Here is a 9,660-nt window from a genome sequence, read left to right as displayed (position 1 = left end):
AAACCTAATATATACAAACAAAGCGTAGGAGCAGGTACGACGGCTGCTGACCTCACCGGCGCCATCTTGAATTGAATTCTAATTTCCACTGGGATGGGAGTCTGGTGGCAGTTTCTGTTTTTAAAGAACATAGTTTTTGTCATGATTTTGATTTTCAAATTCACACACCAGCAAAGATACAGAGAGATGCTTCAGAAAGGCACTGGACTGAAAAAAGGAATGCAGGTACAGCAAAATGTGTTTCATTTTTATGCGCAGCCGGTATCATACCAGAATGCTAGGCTTGATGTTTCAGGTACACTGCGTGATCTTTCACCTCTTTACCTCATTTTTAATGAAACTTTCAATACAGTTATTGTGTTGTCATGGTTAGTCTTGTGAAACAAGCTAGATGAGACCTGTAAACATATACACGAGAACAAAATTAAAGAGTCATATCAGGTTTGTGAAACAGGTCGCTGTGAGTTGCCTGTTGCAGAAAAACCATCAGAATGCTTGTCTAAATGGTATAAAAGCTAGGTGTGGAAATGAGTCATACTTTTTCAATTAAAATAAAAGACGGCCATGAACTTAACAGTCAAATTGAATTTGACCACCCTAATGTATGATAAGGCAGCATGGCATCTCAGTTAAAATTTCATAAAGCTCAACAAGGGGGTCAGTTTCTCATAATTAACTGTGGAATGGCAGTCACCACATTTTTCAATTCAGTTCAATTTTATATAGCGCCAAATCACAACAAACAGTCATCTCAAGGCACTTTATATTGTAAGGTAAAAACCCTACAATAATTACAAAGAAAACCCAACAGTCAAAACGACCCCCTATGAGCAGCATTTGGCGACAGCGGGAAGGACAAACTCCCTTTTAAAAGGAAGAAACCTCCAGCAGAACCAGGCTCAGGGAGGGGCAGTCAACCACCGTGACCCGTTGGGGCTGAGGGGAGAGACAGAGATTAATAACTTTAATGTTTGTTATACTTATAAGCTACATGTAAGCTTTCAGTTTTTTGGCCTGCACCTGTAATGTAACAGCTTGTATGCAGGAAAGGACTAAAATGCCCAACTAGCAATAAAGTTGTTTAAAGACTGATATTAAAAAATAGTCTCTAAACTAATTTTCCTTTTTGTGGCAATTGTACAGCAGGTAGTTTTATATAGTTATGCATGATTATGAGTGTGGCTGCTTTAAGCCATAGGCTGCTAGCGGTCGGCCATGTTTGTGTTGCTGATGCCTTTTGAAGGTTTTTTCAGTAAAAATTCACAATTCATTACTTGTTATGCAGCTAATTTTACTAACAAAGCAAAGTCACTGCCCCAGTTTATTTGGTGAGTGAAATTATAGTATTTTATTTTAATTTTAGCACTACTATAAGCAGGTATCTGTGTCTCTAAGATAGCTAGTGTTAGTGTAACAGAGTTAAAAGTTACCTATATTATGAATTTCTTCACAATTGATGTATAGTTACATGTGACTAGTTGGAGCCACCTGGTGGATAAATAATGCAACTGCAAGGTTCCTCATTGCTACACGTTACGTACATCAGCAAAAGTGTTGCCGAGTCTGCTTATTATAAGCGACTTTGGGCTTGTTTTCTTTCTAAAGTCGCTTGCGAATCTCGTGAGTCGCGGGTTGCGGTTTTTTGGGCTTGTTTTTGAATGTGAAGTTGCTTATTTGGGCTTGACTTTCTTTACGTGTGGAACTCCTTGATTATATCTCAGCGCCCTATAATAAAGCAAAAGACGAGTGGTAGGTAGTTTGTCCCTTCCAAGCCCCCGTTTCCTGTTTATTGCTCCTGCCCAAAATGTGTTCGCATACACCTCTGAAAGTAGCTGCGGTCCTAATGGGAAACGTACCAAAGGCATTCCCAAGATTTTGCAAGTGTGAAATATGAGCTCACCATGCTGATTTAGTTCAACATGCTAATACAGAGAAACACACACACACACAAAAACTGTGCACCCTTCTCTTTTTGAGGCTAAGAAACATGGGTTTTACTGCTCCAAAACACAATGAGACAAAACAAAGAAGTGATCTATACTGCTATAGAGCTATACTGTTTAAAAGCAGCCTCAGTTTTACACAGTGTTGTGGGTTGCCAGTTGGGCTTCTTTTGGGCTTGTTTTCATAGAGCTGGTTTGCTTGCTTGTTTCTGTCGTGAGATCTGGCAACACTGCTCAGCAAAGGAAAACGATCCCAAGCTGGAGTGTGAGCAGTGCTGGAGTAATTTTCTGTACGTTTAATAGTGAAAACATTCTTTCAGCAGTAACTGTTAATATGCATTCTTATCGTAAGCACTGCTGACATGTAACCTGGAAGTTAAAGGCATTTTGGTGCACAAATAGTAACTTTATTCACGACTAACACGTTTGTTAGCAACTAAGCTAACACTAGCTAGCCAGTCCGGTGCTTTCGAGCTTGCTCCTGGCTCCAATGTTTGCTAACAGTATGAGACCGTAATTGTTCTAATCATTGTTAACAGAGCTGAATGTTGCAGTTGCATAACCACACTGATGACTGTGCTGTGATTTTTGTACCAGAATAAAGAGGAAGTCCTGAGTAAGAACAAGTCCAGTGTCGCTGTGCCATCCTTTCCATCCATAGACATAAGAAGACACCTCCACCATAGCCTCTCAGAAGCTTCACAAAAAAACTCAATGAGCTTTTTTAAAAAGCTAGTCTTCATCAAAACAACTGAAAAATGTGATCTTTAAAATCCTCTAAAAATATATATATATTTGTACATTTGGGCACATCTGTATGTGGAATTTTATTAAGTAACTGTCAAAATTATATATTATTTAAATAATTTCTACATGTTTATTAGAGCTAGTAAAGGTTGGACCATATGAGCAATAGTTGAAGAATAAATCCTTGGAGCTATTTCTGTAAAAGCCCTGCACACAAACAGGTGTTTCACATATTCCACTTTATTAGACTGCTTGAAAAATAACTTGTTACGGACAATTATGTGACACCTAAGTCGTCTCATCCTGGCAGGTTCAGCAAAAAGAGGAATGCGGTTATTGTCACCCTGAGAGTTGTTTCAAACAGGTAAAATAAATGAATATCGGGGGTCCACGTGTCTTTAATTTCTGTAACTATTATCTCACCTGTCCACTGTGTGCCCTCATTGAGTTTATATTAGCACATCATGAATGGCACCTGCCTGCACAGCTGTTCCTCATTTGCTCTTTAGCTTCACTAGTAGATCGAGAGTGCTACAGAACTCTTATCAGACAGCTGAACCACCTCTTTTACCTTGAAGGGCTGTTTATGAGCCTGTTTTTGATGCTGCATCTGCCTTCTGACAACTGCCCGACTGATTCGGCGTTCCTGTTTGCCAGCTGGAAGCTTACCTCATGATCAGGTAAACTGTCTTTTAACTTTTTATTCTGTCTCTCAAGCTGACTGGTTAGAAGTTACGTTTGTCATGTCATTTTTTTTAATATTACAGTCTGGAGCTGTCTTGTCTCTTGCACTACAAGGTGACAAAAACAGGAGAGCATTACTGGAGAAAAAGATTACTGTTTTAGCATTCAAACATCAACTGTAAGACTAAAATAAATGTTGAAGTGTCATTTCCCTAACTTTGGATGAATACTATGAGCTCAATAGAATATGCTTGACTTTTTTTTTTAATAACAGCTGACATGTTACTTCTCTACTTTCCTAGTGCATTTTAAATTCTCAAGCATAGCTTTTGCTTCAAAATTAGGTTTTTCCTACTGCTGGTGTTTCAAAATTTAATAAATATAACAGGTTCCAAATTTAGATTAAGCTTTCCCAATCTGCCAAGCACTTTGTAGTGCCATGTTTAAAATGCCAAATAGCTTACCCCAACTGCTTTCCCCATCACCACTGGTTCACATCTGTAGTCCACTGCAATAGGTTGGTCCTCCAGCTCATTTCACAAAATTGTTTCTCATTGAAAAACTTAGATAAATACTCCAATAAATGCTGTTTTAGTGGGTGAGGCATTTATAAATGGCATTTGGATGCTTTTGTGCACAAGCATTAGGCTGTCCATGTTGCACACAGATCTCCACCAACATCTGCTGCTGGTCTGATGGGGGGGAGCAGTCTGCCCTGTGCAGACCTCTATTAACAGGCCAGGACGTTGCCATAATGATCTGAATGATCTGGATTAAATGTGTACACAGGTGTGTTGATAGTTACACTTTTGGCTGTTCTACTGAACTCAAGGATAATGCAAGCAGTCTAGTGTGTGAAAAGCAAGATGTTTAAATGTCAGCGTGAACGACAGTAAATTAGGCTGCGTTTTTAATGAAGCTGTTCAAAAATGTGAAGATAAGGCATTGCAGCAAGATGTTAATTATACTGTTCTTGTCCATCTCAGGAAATAAAAATGATGATGGCGCAAGCGAGGAAGCAACACTCTCTCTACCTCTGCTGTTTCAGCATTTCACCTGAGGGAACGATGCAAGGTTGGTGAGTCCCAAACTCGCCTGAACTAATATAGCCCCATGGGTACCATGGGGCTATATTAGTCAGATGGGTATGTCGGGAGACCCTAATGAAATGGAGGTAGAGGAGATGGGAGATGGGGTAGGAGTGATCAAACTCCCAAAGGCCCCAACAGAAAGGCATGTTCAGTTCTCTGGATCTCTCTATTGACTTAATGCTCAAGTCTATTTTGAGGTGACATTTTTTTTTTTTTAAACAATGGTCCAATTTAAAGAGTTAACAGCAGTCTGAGTCACTGGACAAACTGCCATGGTCTGGTGTGCTGTAATGAGCTGCGGGGGTTTGACTTGACTTGCTGAGCCTGCAGCGGTTGTCTAACTCAAATGACAAACCACTGGGTTCGAGCAGAGGTGGCCTTCAAATGCATTGTCTTCTTCTACCAATTCTTCCCACTTGTCAAGTTAAATCTCCCTTTATGTCATCGGTCTGTGGCATCTACTCCCGTCTTTGGCATCAGATGGCTCTTACAATGTCACCCTCAAAAAATGCAAAAATATTGAAAGTCGATGTTTGAAGCAGAGCGAGAGAGCTATATTGAAGTTTAACTTTAATAAAGCAGTGCCAGTGAAGTGTGGACTGTATCCAGTCTCCATCAGCAGGGTAAAATGTAAATATCAGGCACATGGTTATCACACAATAGAAAAGGACTGAGAAGCATGAATGATGATAGAGCCAGTGGCAGCCGGAAAGTAACACCAAGGCCACACAAGGTTATATACATATAAAAATCTCTATTGTCCAATTTAAACAGATCCTTCCTTTATATAGCTCGAGCCCTGCTTGAAAATAATGTGAAGTCGGTGTCCCAGGGAGTCTGCCACCTGGTCTTGGGTCATAAATTGAACAGCTTAGTAGTTCTCAGAAAAGTGACTTCTAATCTTGGCAATAAATGCGCATTTTACTGTCATGGTGAAAACTAAAGCGCATCGTCTTTCGGTTCTAACGTTTTATGCATCGGTACATAATAAAAATAATCTGGTCCATAGGTTTTAAAATTAGGTAAATATAACCTCAGATGGACAATAAAACATGACACTTTCATTATTTATAGAACAATAACTAAGCCAAAATGGAGAAGCAGTGCGAGGTAAAACAAAGTACACCTTTACTGCCTTTACTGTTTCTAGCACCTGGTAAGTAGCAGCCAGGTGCTGCTAATCCAGTGCACTTGATCAATTGACCATTAGCAAGGTGCGAGCGCCTCTGTAAAAGTTCCTGTTTTGGCAGTTTGCAGGCTAAAAAAAAGGCCATTTCCAAACAAATCTGAAGTCCATCATTCTACAGTGAGAGATTTTTCATAAGTGGGAAAACATTCAAGACAGTTTTCAGTCTTCTCAGGATTGGACATCTCAGGAAATTCACCCCAAAGTTAAACTGTGCAGTGCTCAGAGAAACTGCAAAAAAAAACCTCAAACTACATCTCAGACTCTACAGGTCTCAGTTAACATGTTAAAGTTCATGAGAGCAATTAGAAAAAGACTGAACAAGTACGGCTTGTTTGGAAGGGTTGCCAGGAGAAATCCTCATCTCTCCAAAAGGAACATGGCAGCACAGGTTAGCTTTGCAAAGTCAGATTTGAACAAACTAAGACGATGTCTTTCTGACAGACGAGACCGAAGTGGAGATGTTTGGCCATAATGCACAGTACCATGCTGGTGAAAACCAAATACAGCATATCAGCACAAATACCTCATTCCAACTGTAAAGCACGGTGGCGGACGGGTGTTTTGGGCTTGTTTTGCAGCCACAGGACCTGGGAACCTTGTCACATATGAAGCCATCTGTCTGACAGTTAAAGCTTGGATTAAATTGGGTCATGTAACAAGATGATGATCCAAGTTATGAAAGTTATTAAAATATTATCCAGTTATTCCTGCTAAAGGAGATTCTACAAGCTACTGAATGATAGGGTGTACTTTTACGCACTGCTTCTGCATTTTGGCTTAACTTATGTTAAATAATGAGGTACTGTAACAGGTCATGATTTGTAGTTTATCTTATTTACCTAATTTTAAGACCATATGATTTTAATTTTGTCCTGATATTTAAAACCTTAGAACTGAAAGATGGTGTATTTTCTTTTTACCATGACTATGTAGCTACTTCCAACATTTTGGGTTAAATCTCTGGATTTAGTGGCTTTTGTATATTTATACAAAATCTAAAATGAAAGTAACACCACACTGGAGATTTTAAATTAGTATGGAGGTTGATGATAAAAAGTAGTGTTAGCACTGCAGCTTTAGACTGTGGGCATTAGGTAACAGTTTAAGGTCAGGAATTCTTGAGGGGTCATGAGATAAGAACTGACAACTTGCGACTTGTTAACATAATGAAACACCTCTGCTACAAAAAATGTTCTGCTGCCCCTTTTTAATTTTGCAGCTTCAGAGGAAAGAAAATCAAGCCCTACCTCAGCACTAAAATGCATATAAAATGTATGATCAGAGGTCATTACAGGACTTGGCTTCACTGGTATCTGGGTTGGCCTGATGACCTCACCATCAAACGTAGTCTTATCTTCCACAAATAACTTCCTTTTAGAACCTCCAGACCAATATTTATATTTAAATTAGGACCACTGTAAGTCAGCTTGGATTATCTGCACTAATTCCAGTCCTGCCACGTGCAAAGATGGAAAGCCTGAAGCAGGGAGAGCGGCAACAAGACCCCCCAAGTATACAGAGTAGAGCAAGCATCAATGAAAATAGCATGAAAAGGAAGAGCTATGGTGGACGTGGGTTGCAAAGCAGCTTTAAGAGGCATCATTAAATGTAGGCAGGCTAAAGCAGCTTAAATTATGCACCCTATTTACCAATTGCATTGGTAGGAAGGTCAGCTGATTTGGGCTGGCATTGATACCGTACTAGCAGTGTTCAGCTGATGTAGTGGGACTGCAGGATGATCTTGAGTTTGTGCTCTGCCTGAACTAATGCTTTGCTAAATTTGAGGAAATGCTGAGATTGTCCCTCACGAGGATCCCTAAGTTTCCATGTGCCAAGCCAGTAGCTTGTAAAACACTGAATTCAGGGTTTTCTTCTTCACCCAATTATCTGTTACTACAAAGTCTGAGTAGAAAACTGGGGCTTCTGCCAACTCCTAATAGCATATAACAATACTTTATGGCTGAAACAGTCAGCTGCAGGTGGATTTGTTGTGTGTGTGTGTGTATGTGTTGTAGGAGGCTTGTTAAAACAGTTTTTAACGGTGCCAAATCCATATTCATTGACAACAAAAGCATATTTCCTTATTGTTTGTTTTGGGCTTTAGTTTTGCAACTCCCAACTGTTGAAATTCACATTTTAGATGCCCAGAAAACACAAAGGCATTAGTCTGTTGGTCAGCCTACTCTCTAAAGGATGTTCAAAATGTTGCCCTCTGACTGTTAATGCGTTGAATGGATGTGTTTTAATCACTTTCTGGCTTCAGCCTTTTACCCTGTCTGTGCATATATTAGATAAGACTGTTCTGTTTTGAATTTATGCAATATAAAAGTCTAAGTGATGTAATTAGTCATGATTGTCCGCGCCCACGACGCACGAACATGTAATTGACTCATTTTTAGAAAATCCCTGTTGTGGAAGTCAAACTGCGAGCACATGCGTCGAAATTGTGTCCTTGTATCCATCCATTTGTGCGTTTCATTTATGCACTTTCAAAGGACATGAAAGTGAGGCATCAGTTTTAGTGAAATTACGAAGTTGCATAATCGTACTGGTGTTACAACCATCTTAGCACATGCTGTCCTTGAGATGAGAAAAGCACTGCTGAGTGAGCGCTGCTAACCTTGGATGTGATGAACTGTCATTCATTTCAGAGAGCTTATAATAATTAATGCCCCTGCCCATGGTTTCTGAATGGGGTCGTGTATCTTGGACTACCCCGTTCACCCCAGTTCCCTCCCACGATTTCTCACTGGGAGTTAAAATCGCTCTTGCTCAGAGCATGTCTGCACATAGTTTGATTCAGACAAGGGGAAACCATTAGGAGCACTGTAATGCAGTTTTTGGCAAGATGGAGACCCAGGCATTCATTATACTAGTCCCTCTTTATTTAGGAGCAACTTCATCAGCAGAGCCTTGTCATTTTTAAGGACACAAAAGCTGTTTTGTTTTTGGGTTTTTTTTTTTTTTATTAAATTTTATTTGCTTTTTAAAGACTAGTTGCCAGCAGGAGATAAACTGAGCAGCATCTGAAGTCTGCTGTCTTCATCACTACAGTTTCAGTCATGATAAATTAAGAAACAGTCCACAAATTGCCTCTTTTTTTTTTTTTTTTTTTCCTTTTTCCTTTGGCTTGTGTCCCCTTTTGTAAAATGAATTGGGCAGCCTGTTCAGCCCTGAATTATGCATTTAATTTTTCGCTCAATAGAATTACAGTCATAAAACACAGTGCTGAAGTGAAGATTTTTAACATGCCAAATGTAGCCTAGCTGCAAGAAAACTGATTGCCAAAACCAAATAGAGGAAAGCAAAAATTCATCTGTGTTATCACCACTTATCTGTGAATATGTGAGTGCCTTTATAATTTCAGATTTAAAGGCGCAGCATTTGTTTTTATTCTTTCGGAGAAGGAAGCATGCCGCTAGCTGGGGCCTAAAGTACCTGACAGCACTAATACACAGTATTCTTCTGTTGACATGAAAATAAACTCCTTGTACCAAATGAGCATCCGTATTCCTCTCTCCACACTCTCTACTCACTCTGAGTGCTTTCTTGTGAAATTGCTGCTCACTCATAGCAGCCTCTCTTATGACGTGATCTGGTAATCCATCTTCAAAGCCCCCCCCCCCCCGCGCTCGCTCTCCTGGGTTAACGTAGGTGGACGCGCTGTAGCCCGAATATCATATGCATGAAAAATTTGCCATCCCTGCACTTTTTTGCTTCGTATGTTGCAGCGCGGCAGGTGATGGATAGAATCTGTCACTTAGTGCATTGCTCAGGGCAAGAGGCAAGCTTTCAAAGGTGGGGGGTTGTCCCTGAGAGTCAGGAGACTGAAGACCGGAAAGCAAAGGCCAAAGACCTGACCGTTTTGTTTGCGTTAACTACTATGACCTGACAGGGTCACGCAATTCACACAAGACAGAAGTGTCTCTAGATCATCTCGGTTGAGGTCTCAGGCAAAAACGTACGTTATTCAAACTCGCCTGAGTGGGAAATACTAATGGGCTTC

The sequence above is a fragment of the Archocentrus centrarchus genome, chromosome 2 (assembly GCF_007364275.1).
Source record: "Archocentrus centrarchus isolate MPI-CPG fArcCen1 chromosome 2, fArcCen1, whole genome shotgun sequence".
Classification (NCBI taxonomy): Eukaryota; Metazoa; Chordata; class Actinopteri; order Cichliformes; family Cichlidae; genus Archocentrus; species Archocentrus centrarchus.
This window is presented reverse-complemented; position numbering follows the sequence as displayed.